The 21,621-nt window shown below is 42.2% G+C and overlaps 1 long non-coding RNA gene across 1 annotated transcript; it reads right to left on the bottom strand.

Annotated features, from left to right (window-relative positions):
- Positions 1-18,838: 18,838 nt before the first annotated feature.
- LOC129619870 (uncharacterized) lies at positions 18,839-21,621 on the bottom strand. The gene is made up of 3 exons (XR_008698198.1): positions 21,345-21,621; positions 21,054-21,199; positions 18,839-19,590 (listed from the first exon to the last, which is right to left on the bottom strand). It is a non-coding gene; the product is annotated as an uncharacterized LOC129619870 (long non-coding RNA).

Below are 21,621 nucleotides of genomic sequence, written 5' to 3'. Positions count from 1 at the left end.
AGGCAAAATGAGAAAATAAAATTCTAAGCAGAGGGAACAATCCGTGGAAAGTGCCGGCATGTACAACAGTACGGAGCACTTGGGCAACACCAGGGCCTTCAGGATGGCTAACTGTGCTGAGGCTAGATGCAGGAAGCCAGGCCATGGGGACCCTTGAACCTCAGGCTAAAGAATCTTGGCTCTAACCCACAGTCTTGGGGAGCCACAGAAAGCTGGGGGGCAAGAGAGTCACTGAATCTGCAATGTGCTTTACTAAGATCACTCTGGCTGAGGAGGAGAGAACAGATCAGAGCAAGGCCAGACTGAGGGAAAAGAAGGTTATGGCTCAAGCTCAGGGTAAAGCAGCAGGAGCTTGTGCTAGGGCAGTGGCCATGGAGATGGAGAAAACAAGAGAGGTTGGAGTCAAGTTTACAAGGTTGAATCATGACGGGAGTTGAGGAATGAGGAGGAGGAACTGCATCTAGAAAGACTCCCAAGTTCTTGGGTGCTGGAAGAGGAACACAGGGGAGATGTTTTGAGGGGGTTGTGTAGGATGAGTTGAGATTGGGATATTTTGAGTCTGAGGTTCCTGTGGCTCATTCAAGTTTGAAATGTAGAAGAGAGGTCAGTACTGAATAAATATCTCAGAGCCTCATCTCTTCCAAAATTGGGCAGAGCCTCAGCATAGAGGCACCCAGAATATATTTTTTAACTAGAGAAGAGTCTAGTGGAAAAGTCTGATAAAAATGGGAATGCCAAAGGAACACCAAGGATGAAGAGACTGTCCACTCAAGGACTTGGTAGATTTCTGCTCAGATTTAATGTATTTGAGTATAAATACCAAATTTTCACTGTCTAGGAAACTTGGTAAACCTCTTCTAGGTAAAAAATATACATATATACAGAAATATATATATATACATACACATATACTTATGTTTCCCTTTTTTTTAAACTTTATGTGGAAATCACTGCATTAAGACTGACAAGTTACTTCACTTACAATTCCAAACTTGTTTTTACTTTTCATAAAAACTGAAAGTGATGCTTCTGAGCAGAAATGGATGAGCATTTTAAGGACTGCCTTCTTTTATGAAATCTAGCCCATATCAAACATTTTTTACTAGAAATTACTAACACATTACAAAGACTCACATTTCCTTAAATAGAAAATAAAAGTCCACTTTCCCATAACTTAGATCAGAAAGACTGCTTCTTGTTTGCTGGGGGGTTTTTATAGTTGCAGCTTAAATTCGGGATGATTTTATGAGGCAAGGAAGACGTAGATCCTTCTGCAAAAAGAGGAACTTTCACAATTAGTGAAAACCAAGAGTGCTGACATGAGGGGCTGGGGGGGAAGATGATGTGACCACAGCACCATGGCGAAGGGAAGAAGAGCCAGCCCCAGCCTCCTTTCCCAGCCTGCATGCCAGCCCCACACGTGCCCCCACGCTTATGGATGCTCCTCCGTGGGCTTCATCTGATTCCCAAAGCAGGTACCACAATAAAGAGCCGAATGCCTATCTCTGCTTCTAATATTGAAACCAGCTGTGTTTATATCTCCCTGACCACCTCTTCTGTCTCCCCTCATAGTCTGCACAGACAAAATGTTTTCAGGCCAGCCAGGCAACCTTTCAACTTCATGGAGCACGTAACTTCTTAACAGCAAAAGCCTTTTGTAAGCTTGTTTTCAAAAACTGCACGTAGCCAGTAGAAGCCAAAGTGATATATAAAAGGATGTTCTCCTCTTAGCAGGAAAAACTTCAAAGCAATCCCTGACATACCAGAATTCACTGCTTTCCAGTAAATATTATCTGTTTTGGCCAGAGAATTCTAGGTTTGGGGATAAATTCAAAGATGAAGAGCCTGTGTTTGGCATAGTCTTTCTATTTATATTCTAAGCTGGAAACGTCATCCACTGGCTATGTATAACCTCACAAGGTGGCCACTCAGGGGGAGTGGAGTGAAAGCTTATTTTGGCTTTGCGGACTCTGCCCTTAAAGAGCCATTTTGGCAAGCACATGGGCAGGCATTGTAGCAATGGAGACAAGAAGCAGGTGTGAAGGGAAGTCTGCTCCCAGGAGTGTTCACCACTCAGGAGCAGGGCAAGCACCCTTGTAGAAAGGAAAGTTAAAGGATTATCCAATCCTTGGATAAAAGCTGCATAACTTTTAAAGATGAAAAAAATACTGTAAAATAACTGTCATATTATTATGAATATTTTATACATATTTGTTAAAGAATTTAATTAATGAACTACAGGGGTTTGGGGCTTGTGTCTGTTTTGTGTGTTTGCTTAATTTGTGTCCTCAATTCTCATTCATAAAATGTCCTTTCTGTCTCCAGCCTAGGTTCCAGTCTCACCATCTTTCACACACTCACCACAATCTTCCCCATAAGCTTTACCAACAGCTCCATTTGACCATTGTTGGGTTTTGCTGCTGACACAAAGTACCTTCTGTACTTTGTATCATTCTGCAGAGCACCAACCTCAACAAAGCCCATGAATATCTTTTTCATGTTTTTTGATGAGAGGAGGGGGAGAAAACTTTTTACTCTTTGACTTAGAGCTTTGACCAGGTGAGATCTCTAGCTCTTTACCTCTTTATGATCATAGCAAGCATGTCTCACAAACTCTGGTCTACCATATGCAAAAATGATATCTCAACATCTCTGACACAAAGGAAATCATGAGCCAATCAGAACCAAGGCAATAAAAAGACAGTGTCTAAAGGAACAAAATGTAGATAGAGCCACATTGCTAATTGGAATAATTGAGATTTAATGGGGCTGAACACAGGATAAGAAGTTAGAGATACGGGCATTTGAATCCCACTTTGCCATCAATTCACAGAGCACCTGTTCACATCCCCTTTGCCTCAATCTCTCCATGGTATAATTCAAATTACCTACCTATCTAAGACACAAAGTTATCCACTTTTTTGGACCAAGTTTTATATGTGGTTTTAGTGTAAAAGCAGCATTTGGCGGGGGAGAAGGGAGGTGGAATATTTACTTCTTAGGAGAAAAATTAAGTCTGCAATCCTCTTAGTATCTAAAGAATAGGGTTACTTGGGAATAGATGCCCAGAGACCCCTTGAGCATCCCTGAGCCCCCTAAAGCCCAGGCAAATGATTTTTTTCAGCTTCAAAAGCCTGGCTGGGAGTTCCAGATTGAATCTCACAGGCATGAGTCCTTGATAGATCCACTGTGGTTTCAGAGCTCAGCCTTCAGAAACTCAGCTTCAATCAGCTGAGCCAACAGGGATCCTGCTGGAGATGGTGGGCTCAGGCTGTCTAAACCCATGAAGAGTAACTTTTCCAACAGCACACAAATGAGCTGGAAAGGTGGCCCCGTGTGACGAATGAGTCCACACATCTGTGGAGGTTTCGCTTTCCCGGATGGTTAGCCATCCAGTAGGTTCACAAGGAAACTCCCGCTTAGCAAACTCCATTTTCCATCAAGAGCAGCTGGTCTTTGTCAAGAACTAGTTCCTACTGGAAACACTCTTTTAGAAACTGCTCCTCTCCTCCAAGGAAGCTTTCTATACCAAGAACTGAGGCTGGCTGACCTGAAATCAAACACATTCTTATCTGAATTCAGCTGGATGGATTTCTTCCTTGGTTTGCTTTTTCCTAGCCCTTCTACATCGGAGAAGGCAATGGCACCCCACTCCAGTACTCTTGCCTGGAAAATCCATGGACAGAGGAGTCTGGTAGGCTGCAGTCCATGGGGTCACAAAGAGTCGGACACAACTGAGCGACTTCACTTTCACTTTTCACTTTCATGCATTGGAGAAGGAAATGGCAACCCACTCCAGTGTTCTTGCCTGGAGAATCCCAGGGACGGCGGAGCCTGGTGGGCTGCCGTCTCTGGGGTTGCACAGAGTCAGACACGACTGAAGCGACTTAGCAGCAGCAGCAGCAGCCCTTCTACATAGCACACCCTTCTACTCGTGAAGCCTAACAATTAGTCAAATTGAAATGCAGCTGAGTAGTTCACACTTTCTCAATGTGCTACATTTCTGGATTTTTCTGATAACATCTTAGAATCATTGGCAGCATTTTAACAAACCATCTCTTAAGTCTCCTTCATTTCCTGTTGATCCTTTCCAACTACTGTTTCACAGGACAGGTTTTCTCAACAGGGCCCCAAATTTTGAGAGTCTGCCTTCAGAGCCTGCTACTTTCCAAGAGATTAACTGTGTAGGCAAGCCTCTTGGCATGAAAAAGAACCAAAACAGGTCTAACATGTGACACACACAACTGCTGCTGCTGCTGCTGCTGCTGCTGCTAAGTCGCTTCAGTCGTGTCCGGCTCTGTGCAACCCCAGAGATGGCAGCCCACCAGGCTCCCCCATCCCTGGGATTCTCCAGGCAAGAACACTGGAGTGGGTTGCCATTTCCTTCTCCAATGCGTGAAAGTGAAGTCGCTCAGTTGTGTCCGACTCTAAGCGACCCCATGGACTGCAGCCTACCAGGCTCCTCCATCCATGGGATTTTCCAGGCAAGAGTACTGGAGTGGGGTGCCATTGCCTTCTCCGGACACACACAACTAGGCATTCTTAAATGAGTTACACTGTGTAACAAGAGAAATCAGACCCACCAAGGCTATAGTTAACTTTGTCTCAGTAAAGAATGCTACCCTGCAGTGTACCAATAATATACTGTCCTTTGGGAACAGTAAAGAATGTTCCCAAAGGACGGTCCTTGGACCAGGTGATTCAACTGATTCAAAATCTATACAATTGTTCAAAATATATATTCCCTAGTCCCCACACCAAACCTACAAATATTAGAACTTTTTTGGTGAGATCCAAAAACCTATACTTTTTTAACTTTTCTGGGCATTTCTTTTTCCCCCCCTTTTTTAGCTAGAATCTTAGCTCTGCCATTACTTAGGAACATACACTGGGGAAGTTACTGAACCTCTCTGAGCCTTAGTTTCCTTCTCTGCCAAATGTTTATAATAGACACAACTTAGGATTTTAGTGAAGAATAAATGAGATGATATGAGGGAACTCCCTGACACAAAGTAGCCACTTTAGACTTGGGAGCTATCAACAACAATAATAAAGGAGCAATGCAAATGAGAATGGCCATGTGTCTGGGCCAGGAAGGAAACCAAGAGGGACCAAGCACAACACTGGCTCACACACTGAGGGGCAGGTTCCCCAGAAGGTGCTTGGACGCCTTCATCCCAACAGGCATAGCTGTCAGCATCCAAGTGCGGGTCCAGCTGTCAGCATGAGAAGCACAACAGGAAAGAGCAGGGATGTCTTGGGACATCCTAGGGAGAAGCCCTTGGGACTAGAGGGAGGAGACCAGAAGCAAGGAATCCGAAAGTCTCAGAAATCCAGGCCAACAAGTAGCCTCAAAGCAGCAGGAAGTCATGTGATCTGGCAATCCCACTTCTGGGGTTATATCAAAGGAAATAAAATCACTATCTCTAAGAACTATCTCCTCTCCCATAATACCACTGCATTATTCACAATACCCATGATTTGAAACAATCTAAACATCTGTCAGATGAATGATAAAGAATATGTGATGATACATACACACACACATCTGTATACATGTATACATATTCAGCCATAAAAAAAGATTCTGCCATTTATGACCACATGGAAGAACCTGGAGGACTTTATGCTAAGTGAAATAAGCCAGATATGCAAAGACAAGTATCACATAATCTCACTTATAACTGTAATTTAAAAAATAGGTTGAACTTATAGTTACAGAACCACTCCAGTACTCTTGCCTGGAAAATTCCATGGGCAGAGGAGCCTGGTAGGCTGCAGTCCATGGGGTCACGAAGAGTCGGACACGACTGAGCGACTTCACTTTCACTTTTCACTTTCATGCACTGGAGAAGGAAATGGCAACCCACTTCAGTATTCTTGCCTGGAGAACCCTGGGGACGGCGGAGCCTGGTGGGCTGCCGTCTATAGGGTCGCACAGAGTCGGACACAACTGAAGCGACTTAGTAGCAGCAGCAGAGGATAGGAGGAAGAGGGAGATATTAATCAATATTGATCAAAAGGCACAAATTTTCAGACATATGGAAGTTGACTGATTGATATTAAGAATCAAGTGTAGAATAAAGCCAATACCCAGGGGATGGGAGGAGGACAGAAACAGATGAGGGAGAGGAAGAGGTACAAACTTGTAGTTGAAAAATATATGAGTCACAGGTATGAAATGTACAATGTGGGGAATATAGTCAATAACCAAGCAATGTCTTTGTGATGACATGTCTAACTAGACTTGTGATGATTATTTTCTAATGCATACGAAGAAAATCACTATGTTGTGTAATGGGAACACTGTGTTAAACAAGCATATAAACAAACTCAAAAAAAGAGGTCAGATTTGTGCTTACCAGCAGTAGGGGGCTGGAGAAGGGGAGACTGAAGAAGACAGTCAAGAAAGGTACAAACTTCCGGTTATAAGATATATAAGCACTATGGATGCAACATATAACATGATAAATATAATTAACATTGCCATATGTCATATAGGAAAGTTGTTAAGAGACTAAATTCTAAGAGTTCTCATAAAATACATTTTTCTACTTATTTAATTTTGTATCTATATAAGATACAAAATTTTTAAAAATGGCAACCCACTCCAGTACTCTTGCCTGGAGAATCCTATGGACAGAGGAGCCTGGTAGGCTACAGTCCATGGGGTCACAAAGAGTCGGACACAACTGAGTGATTTCACTTTTCACTTTCTATATAAGATGATGAATGGTCTCTAACCTTACTTTGATAATCATTTCATGATGTATGTAAGTCAAATCATTATTCTACACACTTAAATTTATACAGTACTGTATGTCAATTATATTTCAATAAAACTGGAAGAAAGAAACCCAATACCTATATTCGCCATTGTATGTAGCTTGCTTTTACTTACAAAATCTTTAGAATTTCTTTCCGTAAAACATTCACAGCAGAAGTATTCATTTTACTTGCCTATTTCACCTCTAAATTCCACCACAGCTATTGGGATTATGTGAGGTAAAGAAATAAACACAAAGACTTTTAGGTCAACTTGGCTACCTGGAATTCTGATAGAAAAGTTACCTACAGCCATGTCTTACAAAGAGCTTAAAAGCTCAATCTAAGGACTTAAATACATAAATTTTAGATGTATAGCATGGTGACTATAGTTAATAATGTATTATACACTTGAAATCTGTTAAAAGAGCAAATCTCAAGTAGCCTCTACACACACACAAAAAAGATAAGTATGGGAGTTGATGGATATGTTCATTAATCTGGTTGTGGAAATCATTTTGCAATGTGTACATATATCAAATTATCACATTGTATACCTTAAATATATACAATTTTTATTTGTCAAAAATAAATAAAAATCAAACCAAAACCCAAAAAAGCAGCAGGCAGCCAAGCCGAGGTGACCCCCCAGGTTACCCCACTAGAATCCACAGCAGGATTCCAGTCCCTTAAGACAGAACAGAAGACTGTGGAGCAAGCTTCTTCCAAAGACAGAGACTTAGGAACAAAGACTAGGACAGAAGCCAAGATGTCAAACAGCTCAAAATAAGTGACCCCCAAAGGACAGGGCCTAGAGCCCCAGCACCTTCTTCAGAGAGCGTCAGCGTCAGTCTTTGTCATAAATTGGTTTGACTCAGGTGAAAGCCACAGAATGACTGCAAAGCAGCTGAAATGGTGGGGCTGGATGGACCTAGGTAGCAAGTCACTGGGGCCGTTACCCTGCAGAGGCAGCTGGCAGAGCAAAGCTCCTCATCCCAACATGTGCAATGAGGAGGGCAGGGGAGGGGAAGGCCAGAGAGCAGGCGAAGAGTCCTGTGATGGTAGAAAATAAAGGATTTTTCCTTCCCGGGGCTAACAGACCCTTAAAGTGTTTCTTCATGTGAGGAGAGAAAGACAAAAAGCCACACCAGTTGATGTTCTCTAGGGAAAAGCAGAACAACTAATTAAAGTGGCTGGAGGGTGGGCAGTGTGACAAACTGGGAGGCAGACACTGCAGGGTCTGAGGCAGACAGGAGAGGGGCTCGTGAAACAAGACAGCAGGTACTAAGTGAACGTGGTCAGCAGTTGAGGGTGGAGAGTGAGGGGCTCCCTAACATTTGGGAGGACTTGAGAAGAGGGCAGGGAATGTAAAAAAGAATTTTGAAGTAATTAGCTTCCAATTAAAATAAATTTAAATTTTAGAAAAAGAGAGAAAGATTTTTGAGCTATGTTCTAGAAAACATTCAAATGTTAGCAAGAAGCTTTGAGAAAGATGAAAATTCCTGTCTGTGCTTCTTTAAACACAGAGCGCAAGACTGACCCACGTGGCTCCCAGCTGTCCAATGGCTGCAGTTAGTAGAAAGAGCAGTGCTGGACAGAGAGCTTAGCCCTGCAAGACCTCTCCCGTGATCACATCTAGGGAGTGTAAGCTGGATTTGTTGGGGGAAAGAGCAGGCACCCCTACCACAGCCTCCTGGACTGGAGAGGCCCAACCTGCCCAACCTCAGCTCAACCTGGAGTGCCGGCCACACTGGCCACGTCCAGTCCTGTTGCATAACTTCTTGCCCCTCCCCCATAGTAAGTGTCTGTATGTCTGAGAGCCAGCTAAGCACCCATCCTCCCCAGAAGGGAAGTCTGAGGATTGATAACCTCAACCTGAACCTGAACCTGCCCCAGCCTTTCTCCACTTCACCCTGCCAGCAGCTTCCAGCTTTGGCTTCACTCATTTTATTCATAGCCTCATTCCAACAACCCCTGGGCACCCAGGAGATGGCCCCTCACCACCCCTGTTATGGGATTCTGCTTCAATCAAACAATTAATCAACAGGAAACCCAAATCCAGACGCAATGGAGAAAATAAAGGGAAAGGAGATCAACTATTCCAAAGGCCAGATCAGCTCAATGCAATGAAGGAAGGAGGAGGATGCAGGCTACACCAGAATCCTGAGTTCTCAGCTGGACCACACACAACAGATTGGAGGCAAGAAGAGTGGCAGAGGTGTTGTTAATTTCCTGCCTCGTCAAGCATGGCTCACGAATACGGCAGCTTAAATCCCCAGCAGCAGTAGGAGCTGGCAACAGGCAACCTGCTGTAAGGGGTAAAGATGGCAAGGTCTGAGCACCAGGGACTTAGATGGACAGAGGTCAAAGAGGTCAGTCCCGGGGAGAAGCTGCAGGAGTTGGATAGGAGAGGAGAGATGTCACGTTTGTCAAGTATCTACCAACTGCAGGGCATTGGGAGATGCTTTACATATGTCATCAACATTAATCCTTAAAGTAACTCTGGGAAGCATCTCCACATCACAGCAGAGATGCCTGAACCTCAGTTTCTCCTCAGTCGCAGTGAAGGAGCGATAAGGCTTAGATTTAACACCTGTGTCTCATTCTACATCCTGGGCGTGTTCCCACAGCACCACTGAGCGTGAACCAGACACCACAGCACAGTACAGGAGCCTGCCCCAAAGTGCACCTTGGGTGAAACCAAATGACATCTGAGACCTATGTCAAACATCACCTGGGGGGTGGTGGGTGGTGAGTGGGAGGAGAGGAGAAATAAGACTGGCCACGTGTTCATAACGGTTGAGGCCAGCGGAGGGCTGAGCCGAGGCTCAGTGTACTATCCTATTTTTGTATGTGTTTGAAATTTTCCATAACACAAAACAAAGTCTCTGCTGTATGAAGTCAAGTTAACACATCATTTCCCCTGGCCTTACCCATCACTAAATGCACACTTTTAGGTTTGGGGCTTCCTTTTGGTTACAAAACTGAATATTCACTTTAACAAAGAATTCTCACTTTCCTAGGAACTTCTGTGTGGAGTAAGCAGAAACAGTAGGCAGAGTTTCACTGAAGAGAATGCTTTCAAGAATTTCTTGTTCCATGAAAATAAGAGACTTAAGATTCTTTTCTCGTTACAATATTAAAGGGGAAAAAACAGGATATAAAACCACAACTGAATCTTAAAAAGGAATTTGATGTAAATACATATATAGAAGAAGGAAAAGCACTAACATGAAAACCATGGAATTAATTTTCTGAATTTTACACTGGACACTGAACATGAATTTGTTTTTGGAAAATATTTTTAAAACAGTCTTTTTTTTTATGGGCTTTAGAGAAACAGAACTGGACTAATTAAAGTGTTTGGTCTGTGCTGTCGTTGGTCTAGCAGTACTTTTCCAATTATTAGTATTGAAAGGTAACTATTAACAGCTATCACGTGCCAGGCAAGGCATAGGTCATTTCTAATCTTTACAACAGTCCTGCAATCTGGATGATTTTGTACTGATTTTGAACTCAGACCTGCTGGTTCTGAAGCCTGTCTTGGTCCATCACACCTGACCTCCTGCCTCTCAGCTCTTACCTTCTAGAGTGAGAAAGCACCAGAAACAGATCCCTGAAACACTGGGACTAGAGGCTTATACCTCCAGCTGTGTCTTGGGTTTCCCTATGCTGTCACGACCCATATTGCCCAGTAGTCTCGGTCTGGCCAGGATGGAGCTGATTAATCACTATCTGGCCAACAAGACAGACTAGACTAGCCTGTTTCTCCTTCCCCTGTGCTGAGAGAATGTAATCCCAGCACTCTATGTACCAATGACTTCCAATTTATATTGGAATATGACCATTCTCTCCAAATAATACTCAGATAGCAATTTCCCTATGGTTCAGTTATGGTTCTTGGAAGGGTGAACTCTTATCACAAAAAACTATTTAATTATGGAAGAAACAGCCAAGATTACCTCTCCCTCCATATGATAGCAGAAGCTATGACACGGCAACCATGAAGAAGTACAAAGAGGGAAGAGCATTCTCTAAGGGGGCTGGGGCAGACGCTAAAGCCAGGGGAAAGTTGGGAATCTGAGCCAATGAGAAAAGAGGTTTCAAACAACCATCTGAATGGGCTATTGGCACTGGGAGCCTCTTGAGGTAAGAGGACAGAATAAGCTGTTTGAAACTGGCCATCAAGGAAATGATCCAGTCAGCAAGCCAGGTCGGGGAGCTCATAGACTGGGAGTTGTGAGAACTGCTTTCCTCTAGCTATACCCCCACCACCATCACCACAATCTGAGTGACTGTGAGGCCTGTGAAAGTTGTTCAGTCGTGTCCGACTCTTTGCAACCCCATGGACTAATTCTCTAGGCCAGAATACTGGAGTGCGTAGCCTTTCCCCTCTCCAGGGGATCTTCCCAACCCAGGGATTGAACCCAGGTATCCCATTTGCAGGCGGATTCTTTACTAGCTGAGCCACAAGGGGAAGTCCAAGAATACTGGAGGGGGTAGCCTATCCCTTCTCCAGTGAATCTTCCCGACCCAGGAATCGAACCGGGGTCTCCTGAATTGCAGGAGGATTCTTTACCAACTGAGCTATCAGGGAAGCCCAATGAGGCCTGAAGCAAACTTAATTCATTTTTCTATTGGTGAAACACAGAGACACCTGCTCCTTGACAGGAAGGTTTCTTGTTCTATGAAGTGTATTGAGCAATTCAATAAAAAGTATTCTCTACACAGCTCTATTTTACAGCAAATTCCCCCAGAAATGGCCAAATCATTTCCCCTGGTAACTAAGGCTGCCCACCGCACACCAATTCCCTAGTGGTAGGTTAACCACTGTGGCGGCACAGCTGTGGGGGTGGCCTCTCACACCTAAACAGCCCCGGCGGGTGCTCCGCTAGATCTGTTCTCAGGCAGTTAGAGACTAGGGTGTTGTATGCTGCCTATTCTTGGTCTCTTCTTAGTTCTACTCAAATGACAGTAACCAGAAGTACATCCACCCTTCACAGCCTCCTCAGCTATAAGAATAGGTAGGGATCCAATTTGGGAGGAAAAAGAAAAAACCCAGGAAAATATTCAGAACCACTTTCTCATGAAAAGAAATGGAGATCTATGAAGGCGGCATATCTTATAGAAAAAAATCATCCACCTAAAACAAAGTTATTGCTGAAGACACTGGCGCCTGAGTCTCTGAGAGTGGGCAATGAGAGAGACGTCAGCAAAATTCATTGGTTATTGTTGAATGATATGGCCACTATAACCTTAATTGTCAGGCTATTTGGATAACAGTCTTAGTGGCCGTTTATCCCTTGCAGGTTTCCCGGGCAGCTGAAAGACTTCCATCCACTTTGGATTTGATCATCTCACCTTGTATTTGTCCGTGATCCCAAACACTAATCCTGCAATCTACTATGTCATAAGGTAATTAGAATAAAAAGACATTTGAGGCTTAGGAATTCCTGCTTTCCACTATTTTGCTAAATAAAGTGTTGCTTGCCCTATGTTTAAGAGGCAAGGTATTTTCTAAAAGATCTAAGATGACTGAAAGGACTAGGCATCAGTTTTGGTTTGATTTTACCTTTTAATGATTCAAAAGTTACTAGCCACGAAAATAATGAGTAGACAAATCAGGTGCTTTTACCTTCAGAGGCACCTTTGTGTGTAGTGGTTTTGGTTTATGTGGGTCTTCTGTTTTTGTTTTGGGGGTTGTTTTTTTAGTATAAAGGGAAAATGGTGGGGAAAATACATATTGTATTTTATCAAACCCCAAATGTGAAAAATAGTTTAAAAGACTGCTGACGCAATTGCAGCTGGGCTCATTGAAGCCTAATTAAAATGCCGGTAACACATGATCCTGCCCAGAAGTGCTGACTACCGCCAGGCAGAAACCAGGGCCATTTGGCTGTACAATATTAATAACAACAGCAGCCAGAACATTATCATAAATGTTTTGAGTGAAGCCCCCAACCTCTATTTCAAGGTTTACAAAAATCAATGATTTTCCAGGCAGTGGTAACCACAGAGAAACCAGACTTAATTACAGAATAAGAAACCAGCAACTGAACATATGTCTTAGACTATTGGACTGCTCAGTCACTATGATTCAATCCTTCATTCATTGTTGCAGCAATGCACTAGAAACTGGGGATACAAAGTTAGAATAAGGGCATGATTCATGTTCTCAAGAAGGTCAGTCAAAGAGTTAAAAGTCTTAAACTTAAAGCTTATGTTTTTTGAATCACAAAAAAGCTCCTAGAGAAATGAATAATTAACTCCAGACAAAAAAAACAACACGAATGACGATAGAAGATACAGGAAAGGAGTTATATACATAAATCCCTCTGCTGTGTGCCTCAATGTACCTGGCATTAAACTGGTAACAGTTGAAACAGATTTTCTTTCTGCTCTAACAATAAGAGTGAACTGAAATAGTGTCTACTGTATGCCACATGATATTCTAAGCACTTTAGATGATATTCTAAGCACTTTACAAATATTAACTTATTTAGTCCTCAGTTTTGAAGTAAATAATATTATCATCCTCATTTTACAGATGAGGAAATTGAGGTGATAACAATCCATCCAGGTTCATTCAGCTAATAAATGATGGAGCCAGGATTTGAGGCAATCTGGCTTTATAGATGGTATTCTCAACTATGTTATGCCTCTTCTCTATAAAAATGGTTGTTTAAAACAAAGGAACTGTACCTAAACACTGTACCCTAGTTGCTAAATTTGTTTCTCATGGGGATATAGATTAACAATTCTGAAACTGTTTTACATTTATGCTGCGGTGGTTGTTGTTGTTGTTCAGTCGCTCAGTCATGTCTGACTCTTTGTGACCCCATGGACTGCAGCACACCAGGCTTCCCTGTCCGTCACCATCCCCCCAAGTTTGCTCAGACTCATGTCCATTGAGTCGGTGATGCCATCCAACCATCTCATCCTTTCTTGTCCCCTTCTCCTCCTGCCTTCAATATTTCCCAACATCAGGGTCTTTTCCAATGAGTTAGCTCTTTGTATCAAGTGGCCAAAGTATTGGAGCTTCAGCTTCAGCATCAGTCCTTCCAATGAATATTTAGGACTGATTTCCTTTAGGATTGACTGGTTGGATCTCCTTGCCATCCAAGGTTCTCAAAAGTCTTCTCCAACACAACAGTTCAAAAGCATCAGTTCTTTAGCACTCAGCCTTCTTTAAGGTCCAACTCTCACATCATATATGACTACTGGAAAAACCATAGCTTTGACTATACAGACCTTTGTCAGCAAAGTAATGTCTATTCTTCTTAATAAGATGTCTGGGTTTGTCATAGCTTTTCTTCCAAGGAGCAAATGTCTTTGAATGTTATGGCTGTAGTCACCATCTACAGCGATTTTGAAGCCCAAGAAAATAAAGTCTGTTCCTGTTTCCATTATTTCCCCAGCTATTTGCCATGAAGTGATGGGACCGGATGCCATGATCTTAGTTTTTTGTATGAAGAGTTTTAAGCCAACTTTTTCATCTTCCTCTTTCATCTTCATCAAGAGGCTCTTTACTTTCTCTTGGCTTTCTGCCTTAAGGGTGGTGTCATCTGCATATCTGCGGTTATTGATATTTCTCTCGGTCTTGATTCCAGCTTGTTCTTCATCCAGTCCAGCATTTCACATGATGTACTCTGCATGAAAGTTAAATAAACAGGGTGACAATATACAGCCTTGATGTACTCCTTTCACAATTTGGAACCAGTCCATTGTTTCATGTTTGGTTCTAACTGTTGCTTCTTGACCTGCATACAGGTTTCTCAGGAGACAGGTAAGGTGGTCTGGTATTCACAACTCTTTAAGAATTTTCCACAGTTGTCTTGATCCACATAGTCAAAGTCTTTAGCGTAGTCAATGAAGCAGAAGTAGATGTTTTTCTGGAATTCTCTTCCTGTTTCTAAGATCAAGTGGATGTTGGCAATTTGATCTCTGGTTCCTCTGCCTTTTCTAAATCTGGCTTGTACATCTGGAAGTTCTGTGGTTGAACAAATATTAAATGGACAATGAACAGTGGGAGCCAGGTTTCCTACTATTGGAGAAGGAGTTATAGACAAGCAAGCAAGACTAGAATGAAACCTACAGTGCTGTATTATAGTCAGAGACACTGCTATAAACTTATGTTTAGCTTAACATATATCAGTTCAGTTCAGTTCACTTCAGTCACTCAGTCATGTCCAACTCTTTGTGACCCCATGGACTGCAGCACACCAGGCTTCCCTGTCCATCACCAACTCAGAGCTTGCTCAAACTCATGTCCATTAAGTCGGTGATGCCATCCAACCATCTCATCCTCTGTCATCCCCTTCTCCTCCTGCCTTCAATCTTAACATGTATACAGATGGTTAAATGCAGAAGTAGTTATAGATATGTGTTTATACAGCTAATACACATACCTTATTCCCAGCTCTGTCTGCTGACAGGGCCCGGAAACAGTGGGGCTCCAGAAGCAATGAACACACCCAGTACCAAGATCTTGGTTTCTAAACACCAGTTTTTCCAGTTAAAGGAACCAGAGTCCCTTGAAGAAATGGCTATTTCTGGGAGTGGGGCAGGGATATACCTGAAACATCTTGCAGTACCAGAAGAGAGAGATGTGTTCAAAAAAACAAAAGGATGGAGACATAGAAAAGGGAGACAAGAGCCAACCTGAAAAAGCTCCATGCCAAAGCTGGAATAATTTAAGTAACAGAATAAATAACATTCTATAGAATTATCACTCAAAGTATAAAATAAATATATGTGAGTCCACATTGATACAAGTAAATGATTAAATAGACAGGTGAATAAAAAGTGACTTATCTTCCTTATAGAAGAATTCTAAATAATTTATGTGGATACTCTTCATTCCAGGAGGTACAGCTTTATCCCTCCCTATTTGGGGAATGGGTTAAACTTAGTGACTGGGCTTCCAAAGAATACAGTTGAGAAGTGAAAAATATACCAGTGAAGAAATCTGCCATGCAAATGCTACTTTAACCAAGTCATGGAGGTTAATGTCCTCTGTGATATTATGTGTGTATCATGTACCCTTGTCATATGATGTGACAAGAACATTCCACTGTCGTATTCTTTCCAAAAACCCATAACTCTGGTCTAATCATGAGAAAATATCATACAAATCCAGACTGGGGGGCACTCTATAGAGTATCTAGCCAGTATTCCTCAAGACAGTAAGATTGTCAAATTCATAAAAAACAAGCAAAGATTGAGAAACTGTCACAGACCAGAGGAGACCAGGGAGACATGTCTAATTTCAATGTGGTTCCCTGGACTGAATTCTGGAACAAAAAGAGAACATTCATGGGAAAAAGTGGTGAAAGGCAAATAAAATCTAGAGTTAGACTGGTAGTAATGATGTGCCAATGTCAATTTCTTCATTTTGACAAATATAACATGATAATATAAGATATTAACATTAGAAGAACTAGTAATGGACATTTAGGAACTCTCTGGGCTATCTTTGCAAATTCTCTGTAAATATATAATTTTTCCAAAATAAAAAGTTTAAGAAAGTATTATATTCTAAAATAGCCACTCTATGTAAAATAAGTAGAGGACCAATTAAGTATCATGCCAGTGAAAGGAAGCTAGAAATAAGAGCATAATAATTTTTATATTAATATTAGTTTTCTGCTCCCAGCACTACTTATAGTACTGTTGTTCCTTCCTGTGATACTTTGGGGGAAACACTAAACTCATCTGAACTCATTCTGTTTACAAATGCTTACTGGGTAAATAAGCACCAGGCACTTCCCTAGGCTCTACAGATGCTCTGATGGACAAGACATGCTTTCTGTGTCCGAAGAACATCCAGCTTCATTGATGTCAACACAAAATAAAACACAGCATGATAAATCCTGATGAAGAAAAGGTAATTTCAAGATGATAGGGGCACACCCAGGAGGAACATCTGACCAATTCAGTACCAAGGCACCATGGAGGACAGAGACAGACACCTGGAAAAGCCCACAAATGGTCTATGTCTTATGACCATCACAAGGATCCCTGGTGATGGTGATATACACCGACCTCCTGTCAGCATAAAGTGCATTTGGGAAGTGCAAATTTAATTATACTATCTCTTCCTAAAACTCTTTAAGGGCTTCCCATTACTCCAATGTGTGGCACATCCTCACCATGTGTGATGGGTAGTTTTATATGTTAATTTGGTTACATTATACCTCCCAGAAATTATCCGCTAATTGAGGTGTTTTTGTGAAGACATTTTAGATGTGCTTAACATCTACAGTTAGGGCTTCCCTGGTGGCTCAGATAATAAAGAATCTGCCTGCAATGCAGGAGACCTGGTTTTGATCCCTGGGTCGGGAAGATTCCCTGGAGAGGGAATGGCAACCCATTCCAGTATTCTTGCCTGGAGAATCCCAAGGACAGAGGCTACAGTCCATGGGGTCACAAAGAGTCAGATACAACTGAACGACTAACACTTTCAACATCTACAGTTAGTCAACTTTAAGTAAATTCTTTGATAAAGTAGTAGGCCTCATCCAATCAGTTGAAGGCCTTAAGAGCAAAAATCAAAGTTTCTCAGAAAAGAAAAAACTCTAAGAAGAAATTATGCCTCAAGATTGCAGCATCATCGCCTGCCTGAGTTTATAGCGGCCTGCTTGCTTGACCTACCGACTTCAGACTTGCCACCTCTCTTTATTTAAATATATTTCATTTCAGGTTATACTATACATAGGATTTACAGAGAGAGTTATATGTAGGGTATACATTTTATATATATATATATATATATATATATGTATCCTATTGATTCTGTTTATATATATAAACAGTGTGTGTGTGTCTTCTATTGGTTCTGTTTCTCTGGAGAGCCCTGACACACCATGGTCATGGGCTCTAGGCTTCATGGCTCTTACGCTTCTCATCAGCTACACCTTCCATCCCACTCCTCTCACTCTCCCACTCACAGTGGCTTTTCTCATCCTTTCCTCATCCTGCATCCTCTCAACTCCTCCTCCTGTCCCCTCCTCCCACAGACTCTTGTCTCTGTCTGGGTCACTCTCCCTTCTTTTCCTGATTGACACGTACTCTTGCCTCAGTCCTTAGCTCAACTACTGCTTCCTCAGGGAATCTTCCCATTATCAAACTCTCTTAGTAAGCCTTCAAAGCACTTCACATCTCTCCTGGGTAGTTGGACAAACTGCCACCTCAGTCTTCATGATACATAAGCCCCATGTAGGCGGGAACGATGTCCAGTTTTGCTCATTTTTTGTAATTATATCCCCTAGGCAATGGCACCCCACTCCAGTACTCTTGCCTGGAAAACCCCATGGATGCAGGAGCCTGGTGGGCTGCAGTCCATGGGGTCGCTAAGAGTCGGACATGACTGAGCGACTTCACTTTCACTTTTCACTTTCATGCATTGTAGAAGGAAATGGCAACCTACTCCAGTGTTCTTGCCTGGAGAATCCCAAGGACGGGGAAGCCTGGTGGGCTTCCATCTCTGGGGTCGCACAGAGTCGGACACGACTGAAGCGACTTGGCAGCAGCAGCAGCAGCAGCACAGTTCTTGGGACATGAAAGCTCTCAGTAAGTAATTTTTTAATGAATGTCAACACAGATGTGAGAAGAGCAGAAAACTGCCCCTCTCCACAGCCACAGGCTCTGAAGCTCTTACAGGTAGAATCCAGTGACCCAGTCCTTTTGACAATTCATAAAGCTGAAACTTAAGGTAAAAAAAAAAGGGGAACTTGGAAAGGCAGTCAAAGCAGGCAGAAGGAGGGGGCTTTACTAGCTGGAGACAGAAATGTCTCTGCAGATGGGTTGGAGGTGGTCAGTGTGGCTGCAGCCTCAAGTTGACACTGACTTCTCCAAAAATACCACCTGCCTCTTCACCCAAACTGGAGTTTATGTAATCACATTTCCCAGTTATTACCAACTGCCAAATGTTGAAACTCTCAGAAGCACCTTTTTTAAGTCTTAAATATCAACTCTAGCCTATTAAAGAAAAGAGAAAGGAAATGAAGATATGTTCTTACCAGATTTCTTTTTATAAAGAAAGACTCAAACCTAAAAAAAAATATTCCCCAAGTTTAAGTACTAAGATTTTATTAGGAGGTACAATCCCAGGGTAACAAGGGTGAAGGGAAAGGCAAAGGCAAAGCACAGCAAATGATATACGCAAACGATCAATACATTTCTTCTTTAGGTTATTTTTACCATGAATGACCTGCACCGAACAAGCTGGCAAAGTTCTCAAAACATCAGGCCACTAGATCATGTTTCTAAAGGCAGTAACCACAGCTGATTTCTTGATTCATATATATGGCAATTTTAAAGCATATCTTCAAATTTATTGACATTTTTCCTAGTGACAGATGGGGTCAGTATCCCTTGCTTTTGAATCTGGGAACTTTGTGACTCACTTGTATCCAATAACATGTGTTGGAAGTTCTGCTGGATTTGCTTATTGACATCAATGTAGTTCTATCTTATTCACAGAGATTGTCATCACTGGAGCCCTGAGGCAGCAGGTAAGAAGTCTGATAGAAGGTTGCCATGCTGTGAAGAAGCCAAGTCACACAGGAAGGCTGCAAGAAGGTGCTTGAGTTGGCAGTAGCAGTCTTCAAGTCCTCCTTTCCAAGTGCCAAATATATGAGTGAACAAGTTCTCAGATGACTGTAGCCCCCAGCTATTGAGTCAACCCCAGACATGGGGGAGGGGAAGCGCAAGCAAGCCATCCCCATTGTTCCCCTTCTGAATTCCTGCCCCAAAGCATACAAACAAACATATTGCATTGCACTTCTGTGTTTGAGGGAATGTTTATTATGTAGCAATGGTAACCTGAACAATATGGAAAAATGGGTATTATTTCTTAGGTGTCAAAACAAGTGTCTAACTTTCCTCCACAAGAGTCAATACCCATCAACAGCTTTTATCTCTGACAAATCTCTCAAATGTAAACAAACAAATAAACAAGTAAAAGCTGGCCTCAGCACTTCATGAAAGGATTAGATTCCAGGCAGAGAGAGAACAGAATTGTCTTTGAGAAAAGAAGTGCTCAATGTTTGATGAATGAAGAAAGGAATCACCCAGAGAACCGTGAAATATTTAGCTGAGTATATAGCAAAGGGCACAGGATCATTTTCCACAATCAATGGCAATCTTAGTCCCCAGTTCGAAACATGCAGTCCTTCAGAAATTTTTATGGCTTAGCCTTGTGTTCTCATCCTTTAATATTTAACGGCATTTATCAACAACTAAATCACATGAAAAATGTATACTTGTATACTGCACATTTTCTGACGCAAAACTAAGCTGGAAAACAACATCTTCTGATGCAAAACAAGCTGAATGACAGAAAGAATCAAAATTATTTTGACCAGGTGAAAAAATGAAGCAAGATAAATATAAGTGGCTGGAGTAAACTTATCCCAGCGGGCAGCTGGGGAGACTGTACGAAGACCTCAGAGTCTTTGGGGGGAGTGTTGGACTCATTCCGAAGATGATAAGAAACTATAGAATACTTTGGATAGGGAAGAACTGTGATAAAACAGTGTTTTTGGAAAATTAACTTCAACATCTCTTTAGGTGATGAAGTCAAGGAGGACAAATAGAAGGAAGAAAGGTCACAGTGTGTAGGAGACGTTTCTAGTCCCACAACAACAAAAATGCATACATCTGGGCTGGTATGATCATAGAAGAGGAAAAGAAGGGCAGAGGTGATTCAGTGGTACAACCAGGGAAACTTGGGCAGCTGATGGGGTATTGAGAGAACAGGAAGAATTAAAGAAGACTCAGAGGCCTGGAGTGAGAGGTCAGTAGAGCTGATGGAGAGAGAAACAATGAGGATGAGCATGCTTGGAGAAGAAGAAAGAGAGCTCAGTAGGAGCCTATGGCCTTTGATATGGTGCTAGTAAGACATTTAGGTAAAAAGAGCCAGTGGATAATAGGAGACTTTGGATGCCTCCAGGCAATCCCTAAAGCCATGAATGAATTCCCATAGTGCACCATATTAGACTCTGTTAAATCTTGAGTCTTTACAGCATTTCACAGCTCAGGGTGAAATATTTTGAAAACATACTGAATCCTTCTTATGTAGAGGCTGCATAGTTAGGTCTACCACAGCACAGCCACTTTATTGATCCTTTAATTATTTAAAAAAAAAAAACTATGAAATGCCAAGAATACCAAGATATGAATTTATTTTGACTCTCAATATATTTTGAACTATTCCTCCTACTCACTTCAACTGACAGGACTGGCCCCAGAAATGAAGAACCATTTTTAATGCTTTTAAAGAATACCTGGGTGGGCCACTATCCCTATGGCTCTCCACTTGAATAAGTTGTAAGAACACCAAGAGCCTTTGTAGAGCCAAAAAGCATGTGCAGCTGGAGGTATCAGCTGTGCGTGTCGAGTTCTAGCCAAAATAACTCCCCAGGGTGTCCAGCTGTGGAGAGAGAAAGAAAACCAGAAAAAAGACAGTAATTCAGTCAGGGAAGTCACCAGTGGCTGAAGAGTCCTGTATGCCACAGAGCACTGTTACATTTGGGGACCAGACAATGTGCTGCCGCCACCACGCTCAGGTTACTTACAACTGCAAAGCGAACATCTGTGGCCATCTGTCTGCAAGCAGGCTGGGGGTCAGAGGCACAGTGAAACATAGACCTGAAAGTGGACTGAGATAAGCTTAGGAGAGGAAAATATGTAAGGCATCTAATAGACTTCACTTAGAAAAAGACAGCCAGTTGAAAGAAAGTATGGATGGGGTCTCCTTAAATAAATTATGACTCAGCAAGTGCCATTTTATCTGCCTAAGAAAATAATTACAGGAAAACAGTGTTTCCTGAAAAGTCCCTGTGAATGAGCTCT

The sequence above is a fragment of the Bubalus kerabau genome, chromosome 9 (genome assembly GCF_029407905.1).
Source record: "Bubalus kerabau isolate K-KA32 ecotype Philippines breed swamp buffalo chromosome 9, PCC_UOA_SB_1v2, whole genome shotgun sequence".
NCBI classification, from domain to species: domain Eukaryota; kingdom Metazoa; phylum Chordata; class Mammalia; order Artiodactyla; family Bovidae; genus Bubalus; species Bubalus kerabau.
This window is presented reverse-complemented; position numbering and strand designations above follow the sequence as displayed.